Source organism: Mytilus californianus, unplaced genomic scaffold (genome assembly GCF_021869535.1).
Source record: "Mytilus californianus isolate M0D057914Y unplaced genomic scaffold, xbMytCali1.0.p SCAF_1, whole genome shotgun sequence".
Classification (NCBI taxonomy): Eukaryota; Metazoa; Mollusca; class Bivalvia; order Mytilida; family Mytilidae; genus Mytilus; species Mytilus californianus.
In genome coordinates, this window is record NW_026262581.1 from 29070529 (window position 1) to 29087519 (window position 16991).

Sequence of the window (16991 nt, forward strand, 5' to 3'; positions counted from 1 at the left end):
AGAAATTATAAAAAAGACACAAATTTTTATTTCCTATAGCTTCAGTATGCATTTTTAAATGTAAATATGTGCTACGGCCTAAATTGACCCTAAATTATTTTCAGTCTTACTTGGCTTAAGACCCTTTTATACTAATATGGTATGCTATTTGTAATTTTTCTTTCCATTTAAAGTACATTTAATACATATGTAAGGATTATTTATAACCAAAAAACTCCACAAATTTAAAATTGCTGGAAAATAATACATCTTCATGTAAGGCCCCCCTTCATTAAAAAACCTCCATTTTTTGGCACAGGCTCATATAAATTTGACTTTTAAATAATTGTGATAAGTCTGATAAATCAAATGAGCATTCTATTGCTTTAAATACATAATATGTCATATATTAAGGCCTTTAAAATGTAATTTTTTGCAATATTTTAATTTTTAAAGCCCCAAATGTTGATAGTTGAAATTTTTCAATTTAAACGTCAAAATTTAACACGCGAAGTTGAATATAGAATTTATCATATTGTCTATAATATATATCCTATTGCCATGAAACTTTGTCAGCAGTCTGATAATTTATTAAGCTTTAGTCATACCAAGTTTTATTAAGATTGGTCATATTTTTCTATCCTATTAGGTCCGAGTACACAGTTATCGTCCTTTGATTTTCGTTGTCCACGAATAAAGTCCCTAGTGTGGACAGTGTGTTGCTTGCCAATTTTTTTAGTACCCCTTCCAAATGTATTCCTTCATGTTTTATGCCTCAAATAGCAAGTAGGGGGATGAAATTACACTGTAAAAAAATTTGGGTCATGAATTGTAAAGTAAAGTAGTGATTTGGTCCAGCTGAAAAAGGTTAAAAATTAGCACTTCGGAAGCTGTCAAAAGATTTCAAGACCCCCTTAACATAGAATTGTCCATATTTTGAGTTAGAGCCGATGAAGTTTTCTTTAATTTTGATATAATTTGTCCCAAAAGTAGTACAACACACTGTAAAAATATTATTGAGAAAGCGCAGGTGGGATTTTTTTTATTTTCATTTATTGTCTAAAAGAAATGCACTACGAAATAACTGTGTACTCGGACCTAAGAGGCGAAATCAGTAAATATAGAATCTGTACTTTGGCAACTTCCCTGAATGATTTAATGGTGTCAATTTGTCAGATAGCATGAAACTAAAGGATTTAAACTTTTATTTGATAGAAATTCTGCAAAAATTACCCATTTTGGCATTATATGGTCAAAATAAGCATTTCAAAGCTTTTTCAATTTTGATGCATAAGTGGCATTCTGACTTTCTATTTGACAGGTTTTCCTGTGTCAATATTTGTGTTTCTATGCTTTAACCCAGTTGTATTACTCATTTGTGAACTGTGAATCTACAGAAAATAAGATTATCTCAGACAATATGTGCAAAATGTGTTGTATAAATGACCCTCGTGTACCCTCGTGTAATGGCCTGTTTGGATCAAGTTTAATGTGAGGACCTAGGTACATAAAAGTTGAAGTCCATAATAAAGATTTCATTAAATTTGTATTAAAAGCACTTCACAATGTCTTTTGTACCTGTTTCATTTCACATAGTATCTTTCTTTTCTTATGTTAAATAGCAAGTGGTTCAAATATAAGCCTGCTGAGGCTAAAATTGCATGCAAGTTTTTCACTAAAAAGTGAAAAATCTTTGTATCAGACCATACTGTCTGCAAAAAAAGTTGAATGCAAGAGTCCTTTTATGCTCAGATTTATTGTATCATGTAACCTGAGTATAGAAATTATAAAAAAGACACAAATTTTTATTTCCTATAGCTTCAGTATGCATTTTTAAATGTAAATATGTGCTACGGCCTAAATTGACCCTAAATTATTTTCAGTCTTACTTGGCTTAAGACCCTTTTATACTAATATGGTATGCTATTTGTAATTTTTCTTTCCATTTAAAGTACATTTAATACATATGTAAGGATTATTTATAACCAAAAAACTCCACAAATTTAAAATTGCTGGAAAATAATACATCTTCATGTAAGGCCCCCCTTCATTGGAAAACCTCCATTTTTTGGCACAGGCTCATATAAATTTGACTTTTAAATAATTGTGATAAGTCTGATAAATCAAATGAGCATTCTATTGCTTTAAATACATAATATGTCATATATTAAGGCCTTTAAAATGTAATTTTTTGCAATATTTTAATTTTTAAAGCCCCAAATGTTGATAGTTGAAATTTTTCAATTTAAACGTCAAAATTTAACACGCGAAGTTGAATATAGAATTTATCATATTGTCTATAATATATATCCTATTGCCATGAAACTTTGTCAGCAGTCTGATAATTTATTAAGCTTTAGTCATACCAAGTTTTATTAAGATTGGTCATATTTTTCTATCCTATTAGGTCCGAGTACACAGTTATCGTCCTTTGATTTTCGTTGTCCACGAATAAAGTCCCTAGTGTGGACAGTGTGTTGCTTGCCAATTTTTTTAGTACCCCTTCCAAATGTATTCCTTCATGTTTTATGCCTCAAATAGCAAGTAGGGGGATGAAATTACACTGTAAAAAAATTTGGGTCATGAATTGTAAAGTAAAGTAGTGATTTGGTCCAGCTGAAAAAGGTTAAAAATTAGCACTTCGGAAGCTGTCAAAAGATTTCAAGACCCCCTTAACATAGAATTGTCCATATTTTGAGTTAGAGCCGATGAAGTTTTCTTTAATTTTGATATAATTTGTCCCAAAAGTAGTACAACACACTGTAAAAATATTATTGAGAAAGCGCAGGTGGGATTTTTTTTATTTTCATTTATTGTCTAAAAGAAATGCACTACGAAATAACTGTGTACTCGGACCTAAGAGGCGAAATCAGTAAATATAGAATCTGTACTTTGGCAACTTCCCTGAATGATTTAATGGTGTCAATTTGTCAGATAGCATGAAACTAAAGGATTTAAACTTTTATTTGATAGAAATTCTGCAAAAATTACCCATTTTGGCATTATATGGTCAAAATAAGCATTTCAAAGCTTTTTCAATTTTGATGCATAAGTGGCATTCTGACTTTCTATTTGACAGGTTTTCCTGTGTCAATATTTGTGTTTCTATGCTTTAACCCAGTTGTATTACTCATTTGTGAACTGTGAATCTACAGAAAATAAGATTATCTCAGACAATATGTGCAAAATGTGTTGTATAAATGACCCTCGTGTACCCTCGTGTAATGGCCTGTTTGGATCAAGTTTAATGTGAGGACCTAGGTACATAAAAGTTGAAGTCCATAATAAAGATTTCATTAAATTTGTATTAAAAGCACTTCACAATGTCTTTTGTACCTGTTTCATTTCACATAGTATCTTTCTTTTCTTATGTTAAATAGCAAGTGGTTCAAATATAAGCCTGCTGAGGCTAAAATTGCATGCAAGTTTTTCACTAAAAAGTGAAAAATCTTTGTATCAGACCATACTGTCTGCAAAAAAAGTTGAATGCAAGAGTCCTTTTATGCTCAGATTTATTGTATCATGTAACCTGAGTATAGAAATTATAAAAAAGACACAAATTTTTATTTCCTATAGCTTCAGTATGCATTTTTAAATGTAAATATGTGCTACGGCCTAAATTGACCCTAAATTATTTTCAGTCTTACTTGGCTTAAGACCCTTTTATACTAATATGGTATGCTATTTGTAATTTTTCTTTCCATTTAAAGTACATTTAATACATATGTAAGGATTATTTATAACCAAAAAACTCCACAAATTTAAAATTGCTGGAAAATAATACATCTTCATGTAAGGCCCCCCTTCATTGGAAAACCTCCATTTTTTGGCACAGGCTCATATAAATTTGACTTTTAAATAATTGTGATAAGTCTGATAAATCAAATGAGCATTCTATTGCTTTAAATACATAATATGTCATATATTAAGGCCTTTAAAATGTAATTTTTTGCAATATTTTAATTTTTAAAGCCCCAAATGTTGATAGTTGAAATTTTTCAATTTAAACGTCAAAATTTAACACGCGAAGTTGAATATAGAATTTATCATATTGTCTATAATATATATCCTATTGCCATGAAACTTTGTCAGCAGTCTGATAATTTATTAAGCTTTAGTCATACCAAGTTTTATTAAGATTGGTCATATTTTTCTATCCTATTAGGTCCGAGTACACAGTTATCGTCCTTTGATTTTCGTTGTCCACGAATAAAGTCCCTAGTGTGGACAGTGTGTTGCTTGCCAATTTTTTTAGTACCCCTTCCAAATGTATTCCTTCATGTTTTATGCCTCAAATAGCAAGTAGGGGGATGAAATTACACTGTAAAAAAATTTGGGTCATGAATTGTAAAGTAAAGTAGTGATTTGGTCCAGCTGAAAAAGGTTAAAAATTAGCACTTCGGAAGCTGTCAAAAGATTTCAAGACCCCCTTAACATAGAATTGTCCATATTTTGAGTTAGAGCCGATGAAGTTTTCTTTAATTTTGATATAATTTGTCCCAAAAGTAGTACAACACACTGTAAAAATATTATTGAGAAAGCGCAGGTGGGATTTTTTTTATTTTCATTTATTGTCTAAAAGAAATGCACTACGAAATAACTGTGTACTCGGACCTAAGAGGCGAAATCAGTAAATATAGAATCTGTACTTTGGCAACTTCCCTGAATGATTTAATGGTGTCAATTTGTCAGATAGCATGAAACTAAAGGATTTAAACTTTTATTTGATAGAAATTCTGCAAAAATTACCCATTTTGGCATTATATGGTCAAAATAAGCATTTCAAAGCTTTTTCAATTTTGATGCATAAGTGGCATTCTGACTTTCTATTTGACAGGTTTTCCTGTGTCAATATTTGTGTTTCTATGCTTTAACCCAGTTGTATTACTCATTTGTGAACTGTGAATCTACAGAAAATAAGATTATCTCAGACAATATGTGCAAAATGTGTTGTATAAATGACCCTCGTGTACCCTCGTGTAATGGCCTGTTTGGATCAAGTTTAATGTGAGGACCTAGGTACATAAAAGTTGAAGTCCATAATAAAGATTTCATTAAATTTGTATTAAAAGCACTTCACAATGTCTTTTGTACCTGTTTCATTTCACATAGTATCTTTCTTTTCTTATGTTAAATAGCAAGTGGTTCAAATATAAGCCTGCTGAGGCTAAAATTGCATGCAAGTTTTTCACTAAAAAGTGAAAAATCTTTGTATCAGACCATACTGTCTGCAAAAAAAGTTGAATGCAAGAGTCCTTTTATGCTCAGATTTATTGTATCATGTAACCTGAGTATAGAAATTATAAAAAAGACACAAATTTTTATTTCCTATAGCTTCAGTATGCATTTTTAAATGTAAATATGTGCTACGGCCTAAATTGACCCTAAATTATTTTCAGTCTTACTTGGCTTAAGACCCTTTTATACTAATATGGTATGCTATTTGTAATTTTTCTTTCCATTTAAAGTACATTTAATACATATGTAAGGATTATTTATAACCAAAAAACTCCACAAATTTAAAATTGCTGGAAAATAATACATCTTCATGTAAGGCCCCCCTTCATTGGAAAACCTCCATTTTTTGGCACAGGCTCATATAAATTTGACTTTTAAATAATTGTGATAAGTCTGATAAATCAAATGAGCATTCTATTGCTTTAAATACATAATATGTCATATATTAAGGCCTTTAAAATGTAATTTTTTGCAATATTTTAATTTTTAAAGCCCCAAATGTTGATAGTTGAAATTTTTCAATTTAAACGTCAAAATTTAACACGCGAAGTTGAATATAGAATTTATCATATTGTCTATAATATATATCCTATTGCCATGAAACTTTGTCAGCAGTCTGATAATTTATTAAGCTTTAGTCATACCAAGTTTTATTAAGATTGGTCATATTTTTCTATCCTATTAGGCGAAATCAGTAAATATAGAATCTGTACTTTGGCAACTTCCCTGAATGATTTAATGGTGTCAATTTGTCAGATAGCATGAAACTAAAGGATTTAAACTTTTATTTGATAGAAATTCTGCAAAAATTACCCATTTTGGCATTATATGGTCAAAATAAGCATTTCAAAGCTTTTTCAATTTTGATGCATAAGTGGCATTCTGACTTTCTATTTGACAGGTTTTCCTGTGTCAATATTTGTGTTTCTATGCTTTAACCCAGTTGTATTACTCATTTGTGAACTGTGAATCTACAGAAAATAAGATTATCTCAGACAATATGTGCAAAATGTGTTGTATAAATGACCCTCGTGTACCCTCGTGTAATGGCCTGTTTGGATCAAGTTTAATGTGAGGACCTAGGTACATAAAAGTTGAAGTCCATAATAAAGATTTCATTAAATTTGTATTAAAAGCACTTCACAATGTCTTTTGTACCTGTTTCATTTCACATAGTATCTTTCTTTTCTTATGTTAAATAGCAAGTGGTTCAAATATAAGCCTGCTGAGGCTAAAATTGCATGCAAGTTTTTCACTAAAAAGTGAAAAATCTTTGTATCAGACCATACTGTCTGCAAAAAAAGTTGAATGCAAGAGTCCTTTTATGCTCAGATTTATTGTATCATGTAACCTGAGTATAGAAATTATAAAAAAGACACAAATTTTTATTTCCTATAGCTTCAGTATGCATTTTTAAATGTAAATATGTGCTACGGCCTAAATTGACCCTAAATTATTTTCAGTCTTACTTGGCTTAAGACCCTTTTATACTAATATGGTATGCTATTTGTAATTTTTCTTTCCATTTAAAGTACATTTAATACATATGTAAGGATTATTTATAACCAAAAAACTCCACAAATTTAAAATTGCTGGAAAATAATACATCTTCATGTAAGGCCCCCCTTCATTGGAAAACCTCCATTTTTTGGCACAGGCTCATATAAATTTGACTTTTAAATAATTGTGATAAGTCTGATAAATCAAATGAGCATTCTATTGCTTTAAATACATAATATGTCATATATTAAGGCCTTTAAAATGTAATTTTTTGCAATATTTTAATTTTTAAAGCCCCAAATGTTGATAGTTGAAATTTTTCAATTTAAACGTCAAAATTTAACACGCGAAGTTGAATATAGAATTTATCATATTGTCTATAATATATATCCTATTGCCATGAAACTTTGTCAGCAGTCTGATAATTTATTAAGCTTTAGTCATACCAAGTTTTATTAAGATTGGTCATATTTTTCTATCCTATTAGGTCCGAGTACACAGTTATCGTCCTTTGATTTTCGTTGTCCACGAATAAAGTCCCTAGTGTGGACAGTGTGTTGCTTGCCAATTTTTTTAGTACCCCTTCCAAATGTATTCCTTCATGTTTTATGCCTCAAATAGCAAGTAGGGGGATGAAATTACACTGTAAAAAAATTTGGGTCATGAATTGTAAAGTAAAGTAGTGATTTGGTCCAGCTGAAAAAGGTTAAAAATTAGCACTTCGGAAGCTGTCAAAAGATTTCAAGACCCCCTTAACATAGAATTGTCCATATTTTGAGTTAGAGCCGATGAAGTTTTCTTTAATTTTGATATAATTTGTCCCAAAAGTAGTACAACACACTGTAAAAATATTATTGAGAAAGCGCAGGTGGGATTTTTTTTATTTTCATTTATTGTCTAAAAGAAATGCACTACGAAATAACTGTGTACTCGGACCTAAGAGGCGAAATCAGTAAATATAGAATCTGTACTTTGGCAACTTCCCTGAATGATTTAATGGTGTCAATTTGTCAGATAGCATGAAACTAAAGGATTTAAACTTTTATTTGATAGAAATTCTGCAAAAATTACCCATTTTGGCATTATATGGTCAAAATAAGCATTTCAAAGCTTTTTCAATTTTGATGCATAAGTGGCATTCTGACTTTCTATTTGACAGGTTTTCCTGTGTCAATATTTGTGTTTCTATGCTTTAACCCAGTTGTATTACTCATTTGTGAACTGTGAATCTACAGAAAATAAGATTATCTCAGACAATATGTGCAAAATGTGTTGTATAAATGACCCTCGTGTACCCTCGTGTAATGGCCTGTTTGGATCAAGTTTAATGTGAGGACCTAGGTACATAAAAGTTGAAGTCCATAATAAAGATTTCATTAAATTTGTATTAAAAGCACTTCACAATGTCTTTTGTACCTGTTTCATTTCACATAGTATCTTTCTTTTCTTATGTTAAATAGCAAGTGGTTCAAATATAAGCCTGCTGAGGCTAAAATTGCATGCAAGTTTTTCACTAAAAAGTGAAAAATCTTTGTATCAGACCATACTGTCTGCAAAAAAAGTTGAATGCAAGAGTCCTTTTATGCTCAGATTTATTGTATCATGTAACCTGAGTATAGAAATTATAAAAAAGACACAAATTTTTATTTCCTATAGCTTCAGTATGCATTTTTAAATGTAAATATGTGCTACGGCCTAAATTGACCCTAAATTATTTTCAGTCTTACTTGGCTTAAGACCCTTTTATACTAATATGGTATGCTATTTGTAATTTTTCTTTCCATTTAAAGTACATTTAATACATATGTAAGGATTATTTATAACCAAAAAACTCCACAAATTTAAAATTGCTGGAAAATAATACATCTTCATGTAAGGCCCCCCTTCATTGGAAAACCTCCATTTTTTGGCACAGGCTCATATAAATTTGACTTTTAAATAATTGTGATAAGTCTGATAAATCAAATGAGCATTCTATTGCTTTAAATACATAATATGTCATATATTAAGGCCTTTAAAATGTAATTTTTTGCAATATTTTAATTTTTAAAGCCCCAAATGTTGATAGTTGAAATTTTTCAATTTAAACGTCAAAATTTAACACGCGAAGTTGAATATAGAATTTATCATATTGTCTATAATATATATCCTATTGCCATGAAACTTTGTCAGCAGTCTGATAATTTATTAAGCTTTAGTCATACCAAGTTTTATTAAGATTGGTCATATTTTTCTATCCTATTAGGTCCGAGTACACAGTTATCGTCCTTTGATTTTCGTTGTCCACGAATAAAGTCCCTAGTGTGGACAGTGTGTTGCTTGCCAATTTTTTTAGTACCCCTTCCAAATGTATTCCTTCATGTTTTATGCCTCAAATAGCAAGTAGGGGGATGAAATTACACTGTAAAAAAATTTGGGTCATGAATTGTAAAGTAAAGTAGTGATTTGGTCCAGCTGAAAAAGGTTAAAAATTAGCACTTCGGAAGCTGTCAAAAGATTTCAAGACCCCCTTAACATAGAATTGTCCATATTTTGAGTTAGAGCCGATGAAGTTTTCTTTAATTTTGATATAATTTGTCCCAAAAGTAGTACAACACACTGTAAAAATATTATTGAGAAAGCGCAGGTGGGATTTTTTTTATTTTCATTTATTGTCTAAAAGAAATGCACTACGAAATAACTGTGTACTCGGACCTAAGAGGCGAAATCAGTAAATATAGAATCTGTACTTTGGCAACTTCCCTGAATGATTTAATGGTGTCAATTTGTCAGATAGCATGAAACTAAAGGATTTAAACTTTTATTTGATAGAAATTCTGCAAAAATTACCCATTTTGGCATTATATGGTCAAAATAAGCATTTCAAAGCTTTTTCAATTTTGATGCATAAGTGGCATTCTGACTTTCTATTTGACAGGTTTTCCTGTGTCAATATTTGTGTTTCTATGCTTTAACCCAGTTGTATTACTCATTTGTGAACTGTGAATCTACAGAAAATAAGATTATCTCAGACAATATGTGCAAAATGTGTTGTATAAATGACCCTCGTGTACCCTCGTGTAATGGCCTGTTTGGATCAAGTTTAATGTGAGGACCTAGGTACATAAAAGTTGAAGTCCATAATAAAGATTTCATTAAATTTGTATTAAAAGCACTTCACAATGTCTTTTGTACCTGTTTCATTTCACATAGTATCTTTCTTTTCTTATGTTAAATAGCAAGTGGTTCAAATATAAGCCTGCTGAGGCTAAAATTGCATGCAAGTTTTTCACTAAAAAGTGAAAAATCTTTGTATCAGACCATACTGTCTGCAAAAAAAGTTGAATGCAAGAGTCCTTTTATGCTCAGATTTATTGTATCATGTAACCTGAGTATAGAAATTATAAAAAAGACACAAATTTTTATTTCCTATAGCTTCAGTATGCATTTTTAAATGTAAATATGTGCTACGGCCTAAATTGACCCTAAATTATTTTCAGTCTTACTTGGCTTAAGACCCTTTTATACTAATATGGTATGCTATTTGTAATTTTTCTTTCCATTTAAAGTACATTTAATACATATGTAAGGATTATTTATAACCAAAAAACTCCACAAATTTAAAATTGCTGGAAAATAATACATCTTCATGTAAGGCCCCCCTTCATTGGAAAACCTCCATTTTTTGGCACAGGCTCATATAAATTTGACTTTTAAATAATTGTGATAAGTCTGATAAATCAAATGAGCATTCTATTGCTTTAAATACATAATATGTCATATATTAAGGCCTTTAAAATGTAATTTTTTGCAATATTTTAATTTTTAAAGCCCCAAATGTTGATAGTTGAAATTTTTCAATTTAAACGTCAAAATTTAACACGCGAAGTTGAATATAGAATTTATCATATTGTCTATAATATATATCCTATTGCCATGAAACTTTGTCAGCAGTCTGATAATTTATTAAGCTTTAGTCATACCAAGTTTTATTAAGATTGGTCATATTTTTCTATCCTATTAGGTCCGAGTACACAGTTATCGTCCTTTGATTTTCGTTGTCCACGAATAAAGTCCCTAGTGTGGACAGTGTGTTGCTTGCCAATTTTTTTAGTACCCCTTCCAAATGTATTCCTTCATGTTTTATGCCTCAAATAGCAAGTAGGGGGATGAAATTACACTGTAAAAAAATTTGGGTCATGAATTGTAAAGTAAAGTAGTGATTTGGTCCAGCTGAAAAAGGTTAAAAATTAGCACTTCGGAAGCTGTCAAAAGATTTCAAGACCCCCTTAACATAGAATTGTCCATATTTTGAGTTAGAGCCGATGAAGTTTTCTTTAATTTTGATATAATTTGTCCCAAAAGTAGTACAACACACTGTAAAAATATTATTGAGAAAGCGCAGGTGGGATTTTTTTTATTTTCATTTATTGTCTAAAAGAAATGCACTACGAAATAACTGTGTACTCGGACCTAAGAGGCGAAATCAGTAAATATAGAATCTGTACTTTGGCAACTTCCCTGAATGATTTAATGGTGTCAATTTGTCAGATAGCATGAAACTAAAGGATTTAAACTTTTATTTGATAGAAATTCTGCAAAAATTACCCATTTTGGCATTATATGGTCAAAATAAGCATTTCAAAGCTTTTTCAATTTTGATGCATAAGTGGCATTCTGACTTTCTATTTGACAGGTTTTCCTGTGTCAATATTTGTGTTTCTATGCTTTAACCCAGTTGTATTACTCATTTGTGAACTGTGAATCTACAGAAAATAAGATTATCTCAGACAATATGTGCAAAATGTGTTGTATAAATGACCCTCGTGTACCCTCGTGTAATGGCCTGTTTGGATCAAGTTTAATGTGAGGACCTAGGTACATAAAAGTTGAAGTCCATAATAAAGATTTCATTAAATTTGTATTAAAAGCACTTCACAATGTCTTTTGTACCTGTTTCATTTCACATAGTATCTTTCTTTTCTTATGTTAAATAGCAAGTGGTTCAAATATAAGCCTGCTGAGGCTAAAATTGCATGCAAGTTTTTCACTAAAAAGTGAAAAATCTTTGTATCAGACCATACTGTCTGCAAAAAAAGTTGAATGCAAGAGTCCTTTTATGCTCAGATTTATTGTATCATGTAACCTGAGTATAGAAATTATAAAAAAGACACAAATTTTTATTTCCTATAGCTTCAGTATGCATTTTTAAATGTAAATATGTGCTACGGCCTAAATTGACCCTAAATTATTTTCAGTCTTACTTGGCTTAAGACCCTTTTATACTAATATGGTATGCTATTTGTAATTTTTCTTTCCATTTAAAGTACATTTAATACATATGTAAGGATTATTTATAACCAAAAAACTCCACAAATTTAAAATTGCTGGAAAATAATACATCTTCATGTAAGGCCCCCCTTCATTGGAAAACCTCCATTTTTTGGCACAGGCTCATATAAATTTGACTTTTAAATAATTGTGATAAGTCTGATAAATCAAATGAGCATTCTATTGCTTTAAATACATAATATGTCATATATTAAGGCCTTTAAAATGTAATTTTTTGCAATATTTTAATTTTTAAAGCCCCAAATGTTGATAGTTGAAATTTTTCAATTTAAACGTCAAAATTTAACACGCGAAGTTGAATATAGAATTTATCATATTGTCTATAATATATATCCTATTGCCATGAAACTTTGTCAGCAGTCTGATAATTTATTAAGCTTTAGTCATACCAAGTTTTATTAAGATTGGTCATATTTTTCTATCCTATTAGGTCCGAGTACACAGTTATCGTCCTTTGATTTTCGTTGTCCACGAATAAAGTCCCTAGTGTGGACAGTGTGTTGCTTGCCAATTTTTTTAGTACCCCTTCCAAATGTATTCCTTCATGTTTTATGCCTCAAATAGCAAGTAGGGGGATGAAATTACACTGTAAAAAAATTTGGGTCATGAATTGTAAAGTAAAGTAGTGATTTGGTCCAGCTGAAAAAGGTTAAAAATTAGCACTTCGGAAGCTGTCAAAAGATTTCAAGACCCCCTTAACATAGAATTGTCCATATTTTGAGTTAGAGCCGATGAAGTTTTCTTTAATTTTGATATAATTTGTCCCAAAAGTAGTACAACACACTGTAAAAATATTATTGAGAAAGCGCAGGTGGGATTTTTTTTATTTTCATTTATTGTCTAAAAGAAATGCACTACGAAATAACTGTGTACTCGGACCTAAGAGGCGAAATCAGTAAATATAGAATCTGTACTTTGGCAACTTCCCTGAATGATTTAATGGTGTCAATTTGTCAGATAGCATGAAACTAAAGGATTTAAACTTTTATTTGATAGAAATTCTGCAAAAATTACCCATTTTGGCATTATATGGTCAAAATAAGCATTTCAAAGCTTTTTCAATTTTGATGCATAAGTGGCATTCTGACTTTCTATTTGACAGGTTTTCCTGTGTCAATATTTGTGTTTCTATGCTTTAACCCAGTTGTATTACTCATTTGTGAACTGTGAATCTACAGAAAATAAGATTATCTCAGACAATATGTGCAAAATGTGTTGTATAAATGACCCTCGTGTACCCTCGTGTAATGGCCTGTTTGGATCAAGTTTAATGTGAGGACCTAGGTACATAAAAGTTGAAGTCCATAATAAAGATTTCATTAAATTTGTATTAAAAGCACTTCACAATGTCTTTTGTACCTGTTTCATTTCACATAGTATCTTTCTTTTCTTATGTTAAATAGCAAGTGGTTCAAATATAAGCCTGCTGAGGCTAAAATTGCATGCAAGTTTTTCACTAAAAAGTGAAAAATCTTTGTATCAGACCATACTGTCTGCAAAAAAAGTTGAATGCAAGAGTCCTTTTATGCTCAGATTTATTGTATCATGTAACCTGAGTATAGAAATTATAAAAAAGACACAAATTTTTATTTCCTATAGCTTCAGTATGCATTTTTAAATGTAAATATGTGCTACGGCCTAAATTGACCCTAAATTATTTTCAGTCTTACTTGGCTTAAGACCCTTTTATACTAATATGGTATGCTATTTGTAATTTTTCTTTCCATTTAAAGTACATTTAATACATATGTAAGGATTATTTATAACCAAAAAACTCCACAAATTTAAAATTGCTGGAAAATAATACATCTTCATGTAAGGCCCCCCTTCATTGGAAAACCTCCATTTTTTGGCACAGGCTCATATAAATTTGACTTTTAAATAATTGTGATAAGTCTGATAAATCAAATGAGCATTCTATTGCTTTAAATACATAATATGTCATATATTAAGGCCTTTAAAATGTAATTTTTTGCAATATTTTAATTTTTAAAGCCCCAAATGTTGATAGTTGAAATTTTTCAATTTAAACGTCAAAATTTAACACGCGAAGTTGAATATAGAATTTATCATATTGTCTATAATATATATCCTATTGCCATGAAACTTTGTCAGCAGTCTGATAATTTATTAAGCTTTAGTCATACCAAGTTTTATTAAGATTGGTCATATTTTTCTATCCTATTAGGTCCGAGTACACAGTTATCGTCCTTTGATTTTCGTTGTCCACGAATAAAGTCCCTAGTGTGGACAGTGTGTTGCTTGCCAATTTTTTTAGTACCCCTTCCAAATGTATTCCTTCATGTTTTATGCCTCAAATAGCAAGTAGGGGGATGAAATTACACTGTAAAAAAATTTGGGTCATGAATTGTAAAGTAAAGTAGTGATTTGGTCCAGCTGAAAAAGGTTAAAAATTAGCACTTCGGAAGCTGTCAAAAGATTTCAAGACCCCCTTAACATAGAATTGTCCATATTTTGAGTTAGAGCCGATGAAGTTTTCTTTAATTTTGATATAATTTGTCCCAAAAGTAGTACAACACACTGTAAAAATATTATTGAGAAAGCGCAGGTGGGATTTTTTTTATTTTCATTTATTGTCTAAAAGAAATGCACTACGAAATAACTGTGTACTCGGACCTAAGAGGCGAAATCAGTAAATATAGAATCTGTACTTTGGCAACTTCCCTGAATGATTTAATGGTGTCAATTTGTCAGATAGCATGAAACTAAAGGATTTAAACTTTTATTTGATAGAAATTCTGCAAAAATTACCCATTTTGGCATTATATGGTCAAAATAAGCATTTCAAAGCTTTTTCAATTTTGATGCATAAGTGGCATTCTGACTTTCTATTTGACAGGTTTTCCTGTGTCAATATTTGTGTTTCTATGCTTTAACCCAGTTGTATTACTCATTTGTGAACTGTGAATCTACAGAAAATAAGATTATCTCAGACAATATGTGCAAAATGTGTTGTATAAATGACCCTCGTGTACCCTCGTGTAATGGCCTGTTTGGATCAAGTTTAATGTGAGGACCTAGGTACATAAAAGTTGAAGTCCATAATAAAGATTTCATTAAATTTGTATTAAAAGCACTTCACAATGTCTTTTGTACCTGTTTCATTTCACATAGTATCTTTCTTTTCTTATGTTAAATAGCAAGTGGTTCAAATATAAGCCTGCTGAGGCTAAAATTGCATGCAAGTTTTTCACTAAAAAGTGAAAAATCTTTGTATCAGACCATACTGTCTGCAAAAAAAGTTGAATGCAAGAGTCCTTTTATGCTCAGATTTATTGTATCATGTAACCTGAGTATAGAAATTATAAAAAAGACACAAATTTTTATTTCCTATAGCTTCAGTATGCATTTTTAAATGTAAATATGTGCTACGGCCTAAATTGACCCTAAATTATTTTCAGTCTTACTTGGCTTAAGACCCTTTTATACTAATATGGTATGCTATTTGTAATTTTTCTTTCCATTTAAAGTACATTTAATACATATGTAAGGATTATTTATAACCAAAAAACTCCACAAATTTAAAATTGCTGGAAAATAATACATCTTCATGTAAGGCCCCCCTTCATTGGAAAACCTCCATTTTTTGGCACAGGCTCATATAAATTTGACTTTTAAATAATTGTGATAAGTCTGATAAATCAAATGAGCATTCTATTGCTTTAAATACATAATATGTCATATATTAAGGCCTTTAAAATGTAATTTTTTGCAATATTTTAATTTTTAAAGCCCCAAATGTTGATAGTTGAAATTTTTCAATTTAAACGTCAAAATTTAACACGCGAAGTTGAATATAGAATTTATCATATTGTCTATAATATATATCCTATTGCCATGAAACTTTGTCAGCAGTCTGATAATTTATTAAGCTTTAGTCATACCAAGTTTTATTAAGATTGGTCATATTTTTCTATCCTATTAGGTCCGAGTACACAGTTATCGTCCTTTGATTTTCGTTGTCCACGAATAAAGTCCCTAGTGTGGACAGTGTGTTGCTTGCCAATTTTTTTAGTACCCCTTCCAAATGTATTCCTTCATGTTTTATGCCTCAAATAGCAAGTAGGGGGATGAAATTACACTGTAAAAAAATTTGGGTCATGAATTGTAAAGTAAAGTAGTGATTTGGTCCAGCTGAAAAAGGTTAAAAATTAGCACTTCGGAAGCTGTCAAAAGATTTCAAGACCCCCTTAACATAGAATTGTCCATATTTTGAGTTAGAGCCGATGAAGTTTTCTTTAATTTTGATATAATTTGTCCCAAAAGTAGTACAACACACTGTAAAAATATTATTGAGAAAGCGCAGGTGGGATTTTTTTTATTTTCATTTATTGTCTAAAAGAAATGCACTACGAAATAACTGTGTACTCGGACCTAAGAGGCGAAATCAGTAAATATAGAATCTGTACTTTGGCAACTTCCCTGAATGATTTAATGGTGTCAATTTGTCAGATAGCATGAAACTAAAGGATTTAAACTTTTATTTGATAGAAATTCTGCAAAAATTACCCATTTTGGCATTATATGGTCAAAATAAGCATTTCAAAGCTTTTTCAATTTTGATGCATAAGTGGCATTCTGACTTTCTATTTGACAGGTTTTCCTGTGTCAATATTTGTGTTTCTATGCTTTAACCCAGTTGTATTACTCATTTGTGAACTGTGAATCTACAGAAAATAAGATTATCTCAGACAATATGTGCAAAATGTGTTGTATAAATGACCCTCGTGTACCCTCGTGTAATGGCCTGTTTGGATCAAGTTTAATGTGAGGACCTAGGTACATAAAAGTTGAAGTCCATAATAAAGATTTCATTAAATTTGTATTAAAAGCACTTCACAATGTCTTTTGTACCTGTTTCATTTCACATAGTATCTTTCTTTTCTTATGTTAAATAGCAAGTGGTTCAAATATAAGCCTGC